General features: G+C 42.4%; 1 protein-coding gene across 8 annotated transcripts in view; it reads left to right on the top strand.

The window, feature by feature from the left end:
* Positions 1–16617, top strand: part of PCBP3 (poly(rC) binding protein 3) — a 91942-nt gene that overhangs the window by 24917 nt on the left and 50408 nt on the right. The window contains exon 1 of one of the 8 annotated variants that reach the window (XM_088662529.1): positions 9809–10049. The exons of the other annotated variants lie outside the window; for them this stretch is intronic. The gene's annotated coding sequence lies outside the window, so the exon portion shown is untranslated. Of the gene's footprint in view, positions 1–9808; positions 10050–16617 lie in introns of those variants that run through there. 8 annotated transcript variants of the gene reach the window in all.

Here is a 16617-nt window from a genome sequence, read left to right as displayed (position 1 = left end):
GGATGGAATGTTTTCTGTTTGAAAGAAAACCAAGGGAAAACCAATGGATTTGGGTGTCTTTTAAGAGAATCTCCAGACATTGTTTTTACTCAAATGTGTTTGTTCACTACTATAGGCAGAATTGCATCAAATACCTTGACGTAATAGTGATCACCCAATAATACAGTATGATGATTAAACTTAAATATGACAGACCCTACTTTCTCAGTGTGTCATTATGCTATAGAATGCTCTAGAATACTCACAAATTTGGTATAAATAAGACATAGCAAAGAAAACCATACATCTTACAGTTTAGATGGAATCCTATATTTCTTTTAATATTTTATCTAATATGCATGTAACATTATATGATCTAATCTCTTATTCCTTTGGGGGAGGGGGAATATAAATTAATATCAGTTTTAGTTTAGTCCATAAGAGCAGTGTAATGTAAAATAAAACTGCATTAGGGTTTTGATTCTAATTTGATATCTAACATTTCTTTTAATATATCATAAAGCTACATTAAATAAACTATAAATGTGAAATGTGAGTTATACAGATCCCAATGTTAAATAAATTCACAGATATATTAAATTTCATTACATGTAATATTTCCATTCTGGAATTAAATAATGTGCTATAATTATCCTAAAACAAATCATATACCACAAAACAGAAAGCATTTCAATATTCATATATAATAATACTATCAGAAGAATGTCACACAAATAATATTGATCTTAATTGTCATACAGGTAAAAAATGTAGTAGAATTTCCATGACATTTCTAATATGAACCTAACATTTTAGATTACAGTGAAATAAATATTTGAAGTACAGCTCCCCAAATTTCACATCAAATGGTAAATGATACAGGAAGTCTAAAAATATGTAGTGCAATTGTAAGCACGTTTACTCAGAAGTAAGTCTCGCTGATCTCACGGGTGCTTTCTCCTTAATAAGTGACCTTCATATTACTGCCTTAAGATGTTTACAAGCATAAAAATTTAAAGAATTTTATTAGGAATTGTAAATTGTGCTGAACATTGCCCATTTTTGTAAAATACTCTAAGAGATGGTATACTTATACTGCAGTCCCCCCAACCCAATGAAACCAGAAATATACACTGTAATCCTGAGCGTATTAACTCAGAAGGGTGTCCTATTGAGCTCAATGGCACTTATTTCCTAATAAGTGTGCTTAGGATTTAAAACCCAAGAACAAAATGAATATTTGGCAAGTCTTTTAATTATAAAAGGCTATGTGTGCGTCCAAAAGTGTGTAAGCACTACTGCAGAGATGAAACCGCATGTTTTCTGAATTACTGGGATGGAAAATGGCTTCCTTATTATTTCTTAACAGAAACCCAGATATGAAAATTTGTTGTCTAAATAGAATAAAATGTGAAATGTACATCACTTTGTAGGATAGAATGTGTTTTTCTGCTTCCCTTTTCATTTTCCACTGTGTAGGCAATGACTTTTATGAATTCACAAAAGGGAGGATTTCCTAGAGTTAGAGAACACCTATGAACTATATTCACATTATAAAACTGCCAAAAATGAGAAATCCACGACTTTTGCATTTTCTCATTACAGAGTGCAATTACAGTATGTTGATGAGGCTCCACTGATTGTTCAGAAAAATCAATGTTACACATATGTTCAAGAATCAGTCAGTGCAGCCTTGAATAGAGTTAGTGCTAATTATTTCTGTAAAACAAGTTTTGATCATTTGCTTTTGTCAGGTATTATAAACACAGTGTTCTGTCCAAGCCAAGGAAAAGAAATAAGGAATGTAAGCATATTGTGTATATATGTCTGTATGCATACATGTATAGATATATGTACATGAATACTCGGACAGCAATTTATATTTAGATCATTTTAAAATACTATTAAGTATACATGAGACTAATTTGACAAACAAGACACGTAAGTGTCATTTCTGGTTTCTGAAGAGGACACCTGGAGGATGACATCCAGAAATATAGAGAAGCCCACTCTTAAATATGTAAGGTTAAATTGCACCAAAAAAGAAACAAAAAACCCAGTTACTGCATTTATTTTCCTTTTTGTACTTCTGCAATGATAGCAGTTTTATGCGCATGGGACACATGATGTCTCTCCCACCTCCCTGTGACACACCAGTTCTCTTTCAGCAAGGAAAGTTGTGACTTTGCATGCGTCATGCATTTCTAGGGTGTAGAATGACTTTAGTCTATGTACAAATAATCACAGTTTGTAGAGAACTAGTAAGTTGCTCAGAAACATAGGTTGTTGGTGTTGTTTAGTCGTTTAGTCATGTGCGACTCTTCTTGACCCCATGGACCATAGCACGCCAGGCACTCCTGTCTTCCACTGCCTCCCGCAGTTGGGTCAGACTCATGTTGGTAGCTTCGAGAACACTGTCCAACCATCTCGTCCTCTGTCGTCCCCTTCTCCTAGTGCCCTCCATCTTTCCCAACATCAACGTCTTTTCCAGGGAGTCTTCTCTTCTCATGAGGTGGCCCAAGTATTGGAGCCTCAGCTTCAGGATCTGTCCTTCTAGTGAAACACTCAGGGCTGATTTCCTTCAGAATGGATAGGTTTGATCTTCTTGTAGTCCATGGGACTCTCAAGAGTCTTCTCCATAATTCAAAAGCATCAATTCTTCGGCGATCAGCCTTCTTTATGGTCCAGCTCTCACTTCCATACATCACTACTGGGAAAACCATAGCTTTACCTATACGGACCTTTGTTGGCAAGGTGATGTCTCTGCTTTTTAAGATGCTGTCTAGGTTTGTCATTGCTTTTCTCCCAAGAAGCAGGCGTTTTTTAATTTCGTGACTGCTGTCACCATCTGCAGTGATCATAGGTAAGAATCCTGAAAGGAATAATCCAGTGGCCTGAAAGTGCATGGGGATATGGTCCTGGCTCTCCTCACAAGTGGCAATTTCAGGAGGAGAGGAACTACTCCGACTTTCCCTCCGCACTGAGCACAGTCAACTCCGCCTGCTGAGCAGTCCAAACACAGCACGGTCCCTTGGGGAGAAACCCTGATGACTCCAGTGGAGAGAGAAGGCCACTGCCTTGCAAGACAAGCGAGATCATTCAGTGTGGATTTTACCTTTTTAGCAAAAATCTGTGTTACCTGGGAACAAAGACCACAATCCCACACAGAATTAAACGCACTTACATCAATCGGCATTAAAGAGACTTAACTGTGCTTTGGATTTCTCCCATATAATAAGATTCTTTTTTTAAATAAAAAAAACAACCAACCCTTATCTTGATTTTAATTCAGGCTGAGATTTAGGTGAAGTGAAAACAGATCTGGACTGACAGCTTTAGAGCTTGCTGTCAAGGTCAGAATGGAGTGTGCTCAGTTTATGAGGCTTCAGATACTGAAGAGGAGAGAAAGATTTCCGAGATCCATAATCTTTACTGGCAAACATTAGCGATAAGGTCTTTCATGAACAAACCCAACATGAATTAGATGACTCCGTTTTTCTTTTATTTATATATCTTTTAAGTTCAACATAGTTTCCTTAAATAGCAATTCTTATCTGGTGCATCACTGCTGCATGTCTGAGCCCCGTTAGGTTCAATGGAGATTGCTCCCAAGTAAAGGGCTATAGTATCTCACTGGGATGTTGTTATTTAGTATCTTCTAGCCTTTATGATCTCTTTTGTGATAATCTTTGCTCAGGGTATAAACCTAACGCCACCCAGTCCCCAATGCAGCTTAATGGAGCACTGCGTCCGTAGCCCCACGACGCAAACCGATTGGGGCAGAAAGTTGGGAGGCTGGCAGTGAAAGGCCCCTCCGTTTCAGGAACTTCTGCTGGCTGCTAGCAGTGAGGATCCAGCTGGTGGCGCTTCTGTTTGCTCACTTGTAGAAGCTGGTAGGGTCAGGGGGAGGCCTCAACCCAAGCCAACCCCCCCCCCCCAGGCCAACGCCAAGAGTGTTTGGATGGTGCACTTAGTTATCAGCATTACCTCACTGCCTTGCAGACCCAGGTCCAGGTCCCTATTCAGTCTAGAAGCTCACTGGATGCCTCTGGGTGGGCCTAACCCTAGAATCTGAATGGTGGACCATCTACGTACTGATGATATTGAACTCATCCTTTCTTGATGGCATCCCCAAGCAGTTTCCTCTGGATGTTTAAAAGTGTAGGAAGCAAACTGAAAGCCTTGCGGAACCTCATGAATCAGAGGTGGCCAGCTGTTGCACTCCAAAATATTGCCAACAACTCCCAAAAGTTCCTGAGTGATAGGCCATATTGGAAGTTGAAGTCCATCAGCATCTGAAGGACAACTGGAGGCCACGGAGTATTGCAATACAATTGCCTGCCTTCTCTCTAGGAATGACTGGAGTCGCCACAGAATAGTCTGGCAACCAAACAGGGCCCTTCTCTTGGCATTTAACTGGTTATGAGGTGTGTGTGTGTGTGTGTGTGTGTGTGTGTGTGTGTGTGTGTGTGTGTGTGTTTCAGTTTGTCTTTGGTTTTTGAGTTTTTCTGCTTGGCTTTTAATCTTTTTGTTCAATCTGCTACTGTTTCAAATTGTATATGGATCCACCCAGTGTTCCAGCCATTGCTCCTTCTTCGTTCTATCACCTTCAACTCTACAGAAAACAAAGGGGTTGACTGACTCTTCCTCATGTCAGCCATGCCAGTCATCCATCAATTCCTCCAGTCAACCAAATTTCAATCCCTATCCTGGCAACCTCAGATAGGGCACTGCATGCCCCAGAGGTGTGTTTAACATGTAGTAGAAACCAGGTTTTTATTTCTCCAGCCCAAAGTCCTCTGGAATAAGTTACCAGCTGAAATTGGACTCATGCCTAGACATGTTTTGGTATTCTTAAAGGACTAGAACTCAGGAAAGCCCAAGGATGCAAGACTTCTATTTCCCCATTCTGGCTCATCCAGTTCCTACCCCTGTGCCTTTCTCACCCTGCATTCAATGACCCTTGAGTCCAGGTTCCACCTTCAGTTAACAGATTTCAGGTGTCAGGTGCTGGGCATTTTGGAGAGCTGCTGCCAGCCAAATTAGACACCACTGGGCGATGTGGACAAATGATCTGACTTCATATGTCCAAGCTTGATTTCCCCCAATCCTAGCACTAAAATAATCGGTTTATTGTTTTGTTGTTTAGTCGTTTAGTCGTGTCCGACTCTTCGTGACCCCATGGACCATAGCACGCCAGGCACTCCTGTCTTCCACTGCCTCCCGCAGTTTGGTCAAACTCATGTTGGTAGCTTCGAGAATACTGTCCAACCATCTTGTCCTCTGACGTCCCCTTCTCCTAGTGCCCTCAATCTTTCCCAACATCAGGGTCTTTTCCAAGGATTCTTCTCTTCTCATGAGGTGGCCAAAGTATTGGAGCCTCAGCTTCACGATCTGTCCTTCCAGGGAGCACTCAGGGCTGATTTCCTTAAGAATGGATAGGTTTGATCTTCTTGCAGTCCATGGGACTCTCAAGAGTCTCCTCCAGCACCATAATTCAAAAGCATCAATTCTTCGGCGATCAGCCTTCTTTATGGTCCAGCTCTCACTTCCATACATCACTACTGGAAAAACCATAGCTTTAACTATACGGACCTTTGTCGGCAAGGTGATGTCTCTGCTTTTTAAGATGCTGTCTAGGTTTGTCATGGCTTTTCTCCCAAGAAGGAGGCGTCTTTTAATTTCGTGACTGCTGTCACCATCTGCAGTGATCAAGGAGCCCAAGAAGGTAAAATCTCTCACTGCCTCCATTTCTTCCCCTTCTATTTGCCAGGAGGTGATGGGACCAGTGGCCATGATCTTGGTTTTTTTGATGTTGAGCTTCAGACCATATTTTGCGCTCTCCTCTTTCACCCTCATTAAAAGGTTCTTTAATTCCTCCTCGCTTTCTGCCATCAAGGTTGTGTCATCTGCATATCTGAGGTTGTTGATATTTCTTCCGGCAATCTTAATTCCGGCTTGGGATTCATCTAGTCCAGCCTTTCGCATGATGAATTCTGCATATAAGTTAAATAAGCAGGGAGACAATATACAACCTTGTCGTACTCCTTTCCCAATTTTGAACCACTCAGTTGTTCCATATCCAGTTCTAACTGTAGCTTCTTGTCCCACATAGAGATTTCTCAGGAGACAGATGAGGTGATCAGGCACTCCCATTTCTTTAAGAACTTGCCATAGTTTGCTGTGGTCGACACAGTCAAAGGCTTTTGCATAGTCAATGAAGCAGAAGTAGACGTTTTTCTGGAACTCTCTAGCTTTCTCCATAATCCAGCGCATGTTTGCTATTTGGTCTCTGGTTCCTCTGCCCTTTCGAAATCCAGCTTGCACTTCTGGGAGTTCTCGGTCCACATACTGCCTAAGCCTGCCTTGTAGAATTTTAAGCATAACCTTGCTAGCGTGTGAAATGAGTGCAATTGTGCGGTAGTTGGAGCATTCTTTGGCACTGCCCTTCTTTGGAATTGGGATGTAGACTGATCTTCTCCAATCCTCTGGCCATTGCTGAGTTTTCCAAACTTGCTGGCATATTGGGTGTAGCACCTTAACAGCATCATCTTTTAAAATTTTAAATAGTTCAGCTGGAATATCATCACTTCCACTGGCCTTGTTATTAGCAGTGCTTTCTAAGGCCCATTTGACTTCACTCTCCAAGATGTCTGGCTCAAGGTCAGCAACCACACTACCTGGGGTGTACGAAACCTCCATGTCTTTCTGGTATAATTCCTCTGTGTATTCTTGCCACCTCTTCTTGATGTCTTCTGCTTCTGTTAGGTCCTTACCACTTTTGTCCTTGATTATGGTAATCTTTGTACGAAATGTTCCTTTCATATCTCCAATTTTCTTGAACAGATCTCTGGTTTTCCCCATTCTATTGTTTTCCTCTATTTTTTTGCATTGCTCATTTAAGAAGACCCTCTTGTCTCTCCTTGCTGTTTTTTGGAAATCTGCATTCAGTTTCCTGTATCTTTCCCTATCTCCCTTGCATTTTGCTTGCCTCCTCTCCTCCGCTATTTGTAAGGCCTCGTTGGACAGCCATTTTGCTTTCTTGCATTTCCTTTTCCTTGGGATGGTTTTCGTTGCTGCCTCCTGTATAATGTTACGAGCCTCCATCCATAGTTCTTCAGGCACTCTGTCCACCAAATCTAAATCCTTAAACCTGTTCCTCACTTCCACTGTGTATTCATAAGGGATTTGATTCAGATTGTATCTTACTGGCCCAGTGGTTTTTCCTACTTTCTTCAGTTTAAGCTGGAATTTTGCTATAAGAAGCTGATGATCTGAGTTACAGTCAGCTCCAGGTCTTGTTTTTGCTGATTGTATAGAGCTTCTCCATCTTTGGCTGCAGAGAATATAATCAATCTGATTTCGATGCTGCCCATTTGGTGATATCCATGTGTAGAGTCGTCTCTTGTGTTGTTGGAAGAGAGTGTTTGTGATGACCAGCTTGTTCTCTTGACAGAACTCTATTAGCCTTTGCCCTGCTTCATTTTGAACTCCAAGGCCAAACTTGCCAGTTGTTCCTTTTATCTCTTGATTCCCTACTTTAGCATTCCAATCCCCTGTAATGAGAAGAACATCCTTCTTTGGTGTCATTTCTAGAAGGTGTTGTAGGTTTTCATAGAACTGGTCAATTTCACTTTCTTCAGCTCCGGTAGTTGGTGCATAAACTTGGATTACTGTGATGTTAAAAGCTCTGCCTTGGATTCGTATCGAGATCATTCTGTCATTTTTGAGATTGCATCCCATTACAGCTTTTGCCACTCTTTTGTTGACTATGAGGGCCACTCCATTTCTACTACAGGATTCCTGCCCACAGTAGTAGATACGATAGTCACCCGAACTGAATTCGCCCATTCCCTTCCATTTTAGTTCACTGATGCCCAGGATGTCTATATTTATTCTTGTCATCTCATTTTTGACCACATCCAGCTTACCTCCACTCATGGTTCTTACATTCCAGGTTCCTATGCAATATTTTTCTTTACAGCATCGGACTTTCCTTTCACTTCCAGGCATATCCGCAACTGAGCGTCCTTTCGGCTTTGGCCCAGCCGCTTCATCAGCTCTGAATCTACTTGTACTTGTCCTCCGCTCTTCCTCAGTAGCATGTTGGACGCCTTCCGACCTGAGGGGCTCATCTTCCAGCGTCATAACTTTTATATGCCTGTTGTCTTTGTCCATGGAGTTTTCTTGGCAGGGATACTGGAGTGGCTTGCCAGTTCCTTCTCCAGGTGGATCACGTTTAGTCAAAACTCTCCACTATGACCTGTCCATCTTGGGTGGCCCTGCATGGCATAGCTCATAGCTTCTCTGAGTTATTCAAGCCCCTTCGCCACGACAAGGCATTGATCCATGAAGGGGAATCGGTTTATATTATTAGAATAAAAAGCTAAAGTGTGGTAACACTACTACAAGAAACTCTTTTAAGTGTCCCAACAGCTCTTTCCAAAGGATAAGGCTTTTCTGACTTTATTTACATTTAAATGATATGCAAAGGGGTGGGGGACCAGAGATTGCATTGGATCTAGACACACCCTTCTATTGATGAAAGGATTCTTCTGTTTGTGGAAGGAGCTCAGATCCAGGAAGGCGGGAAGGCACTGGAGGAGGAAAGAGGAATCTGTGAAAATCATGCCCACCCCTTCCACCTGTGGAGGTGTTTCACGACCTGCTAATTTAAACATATTTTAAACTGCTAACATAAAAAAGATAAATAGACATTCATTTTATTATCCATGTCAAAAGCTCACTCTAACTTTGCACAAATATCCAGGTCACTGGGGGGAAATATTCTGTATATACACTCCCCCCTTTTGTATAAAAAAAAATGCTTTGCATTCTGAAATGCAGAGTCACACTAATCTTTATTACATTCACATAGAACTTGCATTCAAGTACTGTACATTTTTAAAAGATTAAAAACAAACAAGGCATGAAATGGGGCCATTAAGATTGCTTTGCTCTTGGACTGAGAGGATTTGAGGGACACAGCTAGATCAAGAGATTGAAAATGAAGGCCGATTATTTGGAAGATATTGCCTGTGGGATTAAAACAAGAGCAATGAATGGATTCAGGCTGAGTGAACAGAGGGAGAATCCCAGATGTGGAGCTCACTGGCTCTTCTGTTCTGTTAATACGAAAGCAGTGGCATCATTTCACATATAAGGAGAATGACTTTAGGTACCATTTCAGCAGATGAAGACCTAGGAAGTGATAAGCAGCGCAGAATGGTTATTCACACAGCACTTATAAATGGCAGCCCTGATATATATTTAACTCTTATGTCTTAAGATATACATGGATAATTGCAGAACATTTAACAATTCCGCAGGAGAGACTGAGGCCCTGCTGCAACCCAAGATACCTTGTACTGTACAGCATGGGAAACCTGAGTCTCTTGAGCTTGTCTGTGTCTTCCTACTACACCCATGCAAACACCTTCCCTGCCTTCTTCCTGCGCTTTCAAGGAAGAACAGCTAGCAAACTAAGCAACTATGAGGCCAGCAATGCAGCAGGTCTTATGGAGTGGGGAGAGTCACATGGAGAGAACAATGTCTGTCCGCATCAATGGTTCTAAAAACAGATGTAACATTAGATTCTGATTAAAATCTGGGCAGATAATGAAAAACGTAGGTTGGGCGTTACTATCAGCATGGCCTGGCCTACTTTCAGGCATGTTTGGGCCATGGCTGCCAAGTTATCCCTTTTTTAAAGGGATTTTCCCTTATGCTGAATAGGCTTCCTCGCGAGAAAAGGGAAAACTTGGCAGCTATGATTTGGGCTTGGATCTAAAACTCTCCCTTCTGTATATACGCAGAAGGTGCCTTACTTTCAGAGGAGAGCCTGTTCTGTGTCTTGCAGTGCTTGAGAAAAGTAAAATAAAAAACAAAGACAATTTCCTATTTGTTCAACACTTCTTACAAGCTGTTGAATTTCTCTCTTAACACTGAAGGGTTTGCAGAACATCCTCACTTGTGGGGTTTTCCCTTGTGATCATTCAGCCCTGAGGTGCAATATGTGAAAACCGCAGGCGGGAGGAGCACCAATTTGTCTGCAATAAAGAGGCAGGAAGGTATGTTTTGGTTCTAAATTTTGGATTGAATATCCTGGCTTTTGCTCATTCTATTTCTGGCCTTCTGCTGTCTGCTTAGTCACTCCCTCATCTGGGTTTCTGTATATGGCACCCAGCACAATAGGCTCATGGTTTCAACTGAGACAGAAATGGTCGGAATAGTAATGGCAAAAACTTCTGTTGTAACAATTCTGTTTACAAGGTTTCTGTTGCAAAAACCCAGAAAAATACAATAACTTAAAGAACATATGATTTACAGCATCCTTTATTCGTATTTTATTATTTACATACAATTTTCAGTGAGAGGAGGGCCAAACTGGACATTAACAATACTTGTGAGATGCAGGAACAATGAAGCTAAACTAAAAAACAGAAGTGGAGGTGATGATTGAAAGTAGCAGCAGGGAAAGACAGCTTAAATCATATTAGCTTTAAGGTAGCCACTTACAAATACATCACCAAAAAAGAAGACTTGCATTTGCCTAAAATGTGCACCTGCTGATTTATATGTACAGTGGTACCTCTGGTTAAGAACTTAATTCGTTCCAGGAGTCCGTTCTTAACCTGAAGCACCACTTTAGCTAATGGGGCCTCCTGTTGCCGCTGCACGATTTCTGTTCTCCTCCTGAAGCAAAGTTCTTAACCCGAGGTACCACTTCCGGGTTAGCGGAGCCTGTAACCCGAGATCAGGCCCGGCTCGTCGTAGCCCCCCGGTGGCGCAGTGCACCATGGCGCGGGGCTGGTAAGCTGGGCGCCGGCCTGGGAAGGAAGGCGCCGCGCGGAAACCAATTGCGCCCTGCGAGGGCGGGGCGGGTGGCGGAGCGATCTCCGCCCCTCTGCACCAGGGCGCGCGATCTGCTCAAGACGGCCCTGCCCGAGATGTTTGTAACCCGAGGTGTTTGTAACCCGAGGTACCACTGCATAGTATAAATCTGGATATAATTGTTATAATTTGATCAGAAATGCAGTGAATATCATCTTAGTGGGGAAGATTGCGACAACTGACCAGTTGACCTGTGCACCTGCCCATGTGCTGTGTTGATGGGCAGATTCCAGGCCCTGATTCAGGGCCAGGCAGTCGACAGGAGGGTGCCTCTCCAATAAAGGACTGTCCTCTGAGTCTCTTGCAGACCTTTGCCTTCAATGGACAGCCATTCTCTGTAAAGTAGGACACTGACTGCATCCAATCATTCTTTCCTAACTCAAAAGCACCCCCCCCACCTGCTTTCTCACTTGTGCAGAAAGATATGTCTTCTCTCGGGGGGGGGGAGCAGTATCTCGAAGACATTTTTGAGACAAAAGGTGGTGGAGAAAAAGGTTCAACAACCTCTCACGCTGAATCCGTCAACCAATATTTTTAAGTCAAGAAACTTAAAAGATAACGTATAGTTTGACTGCAGTTTCTGTTCACAGCCAAATTTAGATTAGACAAAGTCATTGAAAACAATGGGGTTAAGAAGTGTCCCCAAGTCTGTTGGGCTGTGAATGTTGTCTGACATCTTCCCTTGTTCAGGTGAAAGAGGAACTGGTTGCTGTCATCTTCCTATACCGGCACAATATGAGGTCTGTGGTTTTCTTAGCCTCTGGACCCTACAAGTTGTTGAGGGTTGCTAGGAAGTATTTTTAAGTTTTTGTTCTTTTCTATGAGCTCCCTATTTGTATATACCAGGCATCCCCAAACTGCAGCCCTCCAGATGTTTTGGCCTACAACTCCCATGATCCCTAGCTAACAGGACCAGTGGTCAGGGATGATGGGGATTGTAGTCCAAAACATCTGGAGGGCTGAAGTTTGGGGGTGCCTGGTATATAGCCTACAGTACCAACATTGCCATGGGAAACTTTGTTACATTGCAGTTTGGTATCTCACTTCAGGACAGAGCATCAAATTTGAATGACTGGTTAGAGCAGTCTGCTACTGTTTCAACTGAGGGGGAAAATATGGAGCCTGCCTTATATTGACCCCATTCTGGTGTGTGTCTCTGTGTGTGTGTGTGTGTCTCTGTGTGGTCTGTGTAGCTACACCTGAAGAGTTTTGTCATGCTGTGAAGTTGTTAAAAACACCAGCACGATTGCTGGCAAAGCTAAAATATTGTTGTACATGAATGTGTTGTGTGAGTAAAAATGCAAATTTATGCTTGAATTGCATAGAGTTCATTTAGCTTCTTAGCGCATGGACGCTGAGCAGACACAGTTCAATGGAGGTTTCCTTTCCCACTGGATCTGACAAAAATTGTTCAGATTAAAAGGCTGGGATTTTAGCTTCAGTGAGAAAGAGCAGAAGTACTAAGCAGGAGAGGCCCCTGTGGTGGGAGAGTTTTCTGGTAGGCATGTTGCAGCCACGGCACATTGGGTTGTTTGGCTAAGTATAAAGTAAGTATAAAGTATAGCCTGCCTTTATGACATTCTAGACACTAAGACAGTTACAAAAATGGTGAAAGAACTGTAGCAAAACTCTAACGTATTCAACATTAAGCACTACCATTCTCTCTCTAAATTAGGCTGCTTTAAAACAAACATTACCAATTTTTTTAATTAGTATAAACTTTAAAACCTAATGTTGCAAATCATCTCTATGCATAAAAACGCTATATAGAACACTTGACATAAAATATTGAATAAAATAATGCAAAATGTTATAACGGCATAGCAGCAAAAGGCCCCTAGGCAAGCAAAAATCCTTGCAGCGTTGCTCGCTGGTGAGCATGGGGTTTGTGAACAGAGTTGGTGGTTCTTCTGCATCTGTAACAGCAACACGTGGTAGAGTTGCTCTTTAAGGTTTGCAAAAAGAGGCATGGACCAAAGTCAAAGCAAAATGAGAGGCACCTGTCTAACAGTGATGGAAAACCTTTTTTTTTTGCATGCCCAAAGTCAAACACATATTAATGCTAATCTTTCACAAGAATGATAGATTTGTGTAAATTCTTTAATTAAAAAGACACTTTCATAAAATATCACCCTGATTACAAAAGGAAGAAAAAAGCACTCCAGGGTAGTCCCAGTCTAGTTTTTGTGGTGCAATTTGCTACACTTCCATTATTAAGGCTAGCAGGGTAGTCATACTGAAGACATGGTGCCCCTTTCCAGAAATGTTGTGTTTTCCAATACAGTCATACCTCTAGTTACGTTTGCTGCGGGTTGCGTACATCACGGGTTACGAACACGTCGTTGAACCCGGAAGTGCCGGAACGGATTACTTCTGGGTTTGGCAATTTGCGCAGGCGCGCCGAATGACGCCACACGCATGTGCAGAAGCGCCAAATCACGCGGCAAGCATGCACAGATTTGGTGTTTCAGGTTGCGTACTGCTCTGGATGCGAAAGGGGCTCCGGAACGGATCCCGTTTGCATCCAGAGGTACCACTGTACTGCTCTGTTAGAGAAATTAGGTTCCCCATCCAGGCTACAGGAACTTGACCATGTGATATTCTCTGTTTCAGCCTTGTTTTTCTGGCACTCACTTCCAGTTGCTTCTCTTTGTATCAGGTACTGAAGCATTTTCAGCAGCAATTGTCTCATTACCTCACTCCTCAATGTTGAACCCATGGTAGTGTCTTGGGCCACTATATTCTGCTCCCAGCAAGGGATTATCATTAACCCCAGTTTGTTAACAGATAGGGCCTAAGTGGGCGCAGTGTGAAGAGAAGTGACCACATAAAATATGTTCCTGGAGAATGGTATAAATTTTAAACAGGACATTTAACAAACCATTCAAGGTTAATTCACACGTTGCAGTCCTGATTTGTATGTCCCTGACATACTGTACTTCTTCTAGCCAGTGACCCCACATGGTGACAGCAACAGCTGAGAGAAAGACACTCTGATCCTAGCAGAGGCTGGTGCTGCTATAAAGAAAGCTCTCAATAGTTCTCTCTGGGCATTCAGCCTGGACACATAACAGCAAATATGTGTCGGAGAATAAGGGTGTGCCAGGTTTCCAGGCACATCTGGGCAAACATACTTACAAGCTGCCTCCATGCTAAACACAAAGCCTGGGCTGGAGTGGGCAGGTCCAGTACATTCAGAAACATAGGGAGGCAATGAAGTGCATGTTCTTGCCTCACCCCCTATGACTTTGTCCCTTGCGAGTCAAGACTGAACTCCAGAAGAGGGCTAATGCAACCAGGGTGTCCGTGGTGAGAGGCTCACATAAATTATGGCTCCATAACATAAAAGTGTTTTCCACAGCCTCTCGTCTGGAGATTAAATATGAGCATTACCCCCACAGTTTTCCACGTTAGATGCCTTTTAAATTTGTGGTACATCGTTTGGGTGACTAAAGCTGAATATAGAGAGTGTTTGTGTTTATGCTACATGCATCAAAATGTGGCCTGTTCCAAGTTCCTACTGTAGATTTTCTCTACCTTCCACTCCCCTCGAGGCAAAAAAATATTGTGAAGTCTTCCTGCAGGATTGCAAACTCCTAATAAGCTTTGTCAGTTTCTGCTAGTCTGGGCCACACACTGGATGATGCGGGTACTGAACTGTTAAATGCAATAAATCAAAGCCGTATTCTCTGTTCCCAAACTCTTCCTTTGATGGGCATATTCAATGGGGCAGCAGAGGCTTCAGCCAAATCCATTTGCCAGTACAGTACAGTAACTGGAACACATCTTATTGAGAAAGCATCAGGATCCACAATTGCACCATGCAGACAGTAAAATCCATGTCCCAAAAAAGACAAGGATCTTCTTCTAGGTCAGGAGCCATGGTCATAAATTGAATGTACCTCACAGTGTGGTTGTTCACCATTTATGTTTCTTTGACTGTTGACATTCCAGTGCAACTAGTCACACTTAACTATTCACAGCAAGAGCTGTTATTTATTATAGCACAAAAACACTGTTGGGTTCATTTTTATAACTCATTTAGATATTCACCTGTATAAGGGCCTCCAAAGATATTAAGGTCTGGGTGAACCTTAATGCAAACATGTGAAGTCAGTCTTCTTCTTCCTCTTCCTCTTCTTCTCACCACCCACATTGCATGTTAAGGAATAGTGAAGGAGATTTGAAGGGTCTCTCCACTGTTCTACATACAAGATCACATATATTGGCAGCATAATTTAGTTAAATAGTAATCCACACGTGTCTGAAAATGTATTTCCAGAGATTACTGAACCATAAAAATCTCCCCCTTCCCCATTGCCATCTCTGACTTGACCATGATATGCAACATTAAATGATAATCCTGAGTTGTTTGCTCCATATACCTTCTTAGCTGCTAAAATATAATGCTTATAATCACAGGATTAGGACCTAATAGGAGGATCGGGCGACAGGCAGTGCAGCAGAGAGCATGCAAGAGGGTACTTTAAAAATGTTCTCCAATCAAGAGATGGCTGAGAAAGGTCATGGAAATCAATGTTTTCAGCTAATCAGAATTTTAGTTTGCAATCACTAACTGATGGAAGCTTTAGGCTAACGCCACAAGCTTAATGGTTTAGGGAACATGCATAGTTATAAATAAAAAAGTCAGATCTCCTCATCTTTCTCCCTGAAGCAAACATTGACACAAAAATGCAGCTTAATATTGAATTAGAATTTGTGGGTTTACATCAAATGGCCGTTGTGTTAGAAATCTCATGGTAATCGTGAGCAAAAGCAAACCTCATGTGTGCAGAATTATCTCCCAGATGACCTTGTGCTGTGGTTGTATTCTGGCATGGCTGATACATTTATAGCATTGGTTTCATTGGTTTTTATTCTTAATCCTAGAAAGAAGTACTGTTATCACTGAAATATAAATGCAAATATGAAACATATAAAGCACAGTACTAAAATAGCACATATTCACCACCCAATAGCAATTGGGCAGGCTACCATATTCCAGAAGAACAAGAAAGGTATTCCTTTCCTGGGTGTTTCATGGCCAGCTGCTACACCTGAGGCTAATGAATGATATTAATGCTACTAACGGCCAGGGGTCCCCTTACCTTTACCTTTTACATGTTCAATGACGTAAGGACAGTTTGTGCATTTTGGATGGGTTTTTAATGTAACACTGAGATTTTATTCAGATGAGAAGCAACTAGTAAATTTATTTAACCAAATAAACAACTTCCAGTGACAGGCCACAAGTTTCTTCCTTTTGGAAGGGGGAACCTGCTATTGGTCATGGAGAACCACTTCTGCATCCCACAGAGGTGGTGTTGTGGGCTTGCCCCTACCGAACTCTCACAATGGGGGCTGAGAGCTCAGCCCCCTCGCGAGGTGGGAGTTCCTGCCTCCGTCAGACCAATAGGGTTGGCCAGGAGGTGGGGCTTCCCCTCCTTTAAGCAAGCCAGAGGTGGGAACTGAGCCTCTTCTTCCCTGGCTCCCAGCCTGATGCTATTGGTCATGGAGCATTCTGAGCACCTTCTATTTTGAGCACAGCACGGTGCCAGCTATGGGAGTTTCCCATTGGGCAATAATCACAGAGGGTCCCATGACTGCTGCTGTGGGTCAAGGCTGTGAAAGAGTGCCTCATGCCCTTCCAGCAGTGTGGGAGCTGCTTCAGCATATGGAACCGGGGGTGGGGGTGGCAGCGCTGATCGTGTATGTCTTTCTCATTGACAAATTTTGAGAGCCCTG

This window comes from Zootoca vivipara, chromosome 1 (genome assembly GCF_965207765.1).
Source record: "Zootoca vivipara chromosome 1, rZooViv2.hap1.1, whole genome shotgun sequence".
Classification (NCBI taxonomy): Eukaryota; Metazoa; Chordata; class Lepidosauria; order Squamata; family Lacertidae; genus Zootoca; species Zootoca vivipara.
The sequence above is the reverse complement of the archived record's forward strand: the minus strand, read 5'-3'. Positions and strand labels throughout refer to the sequence as shown.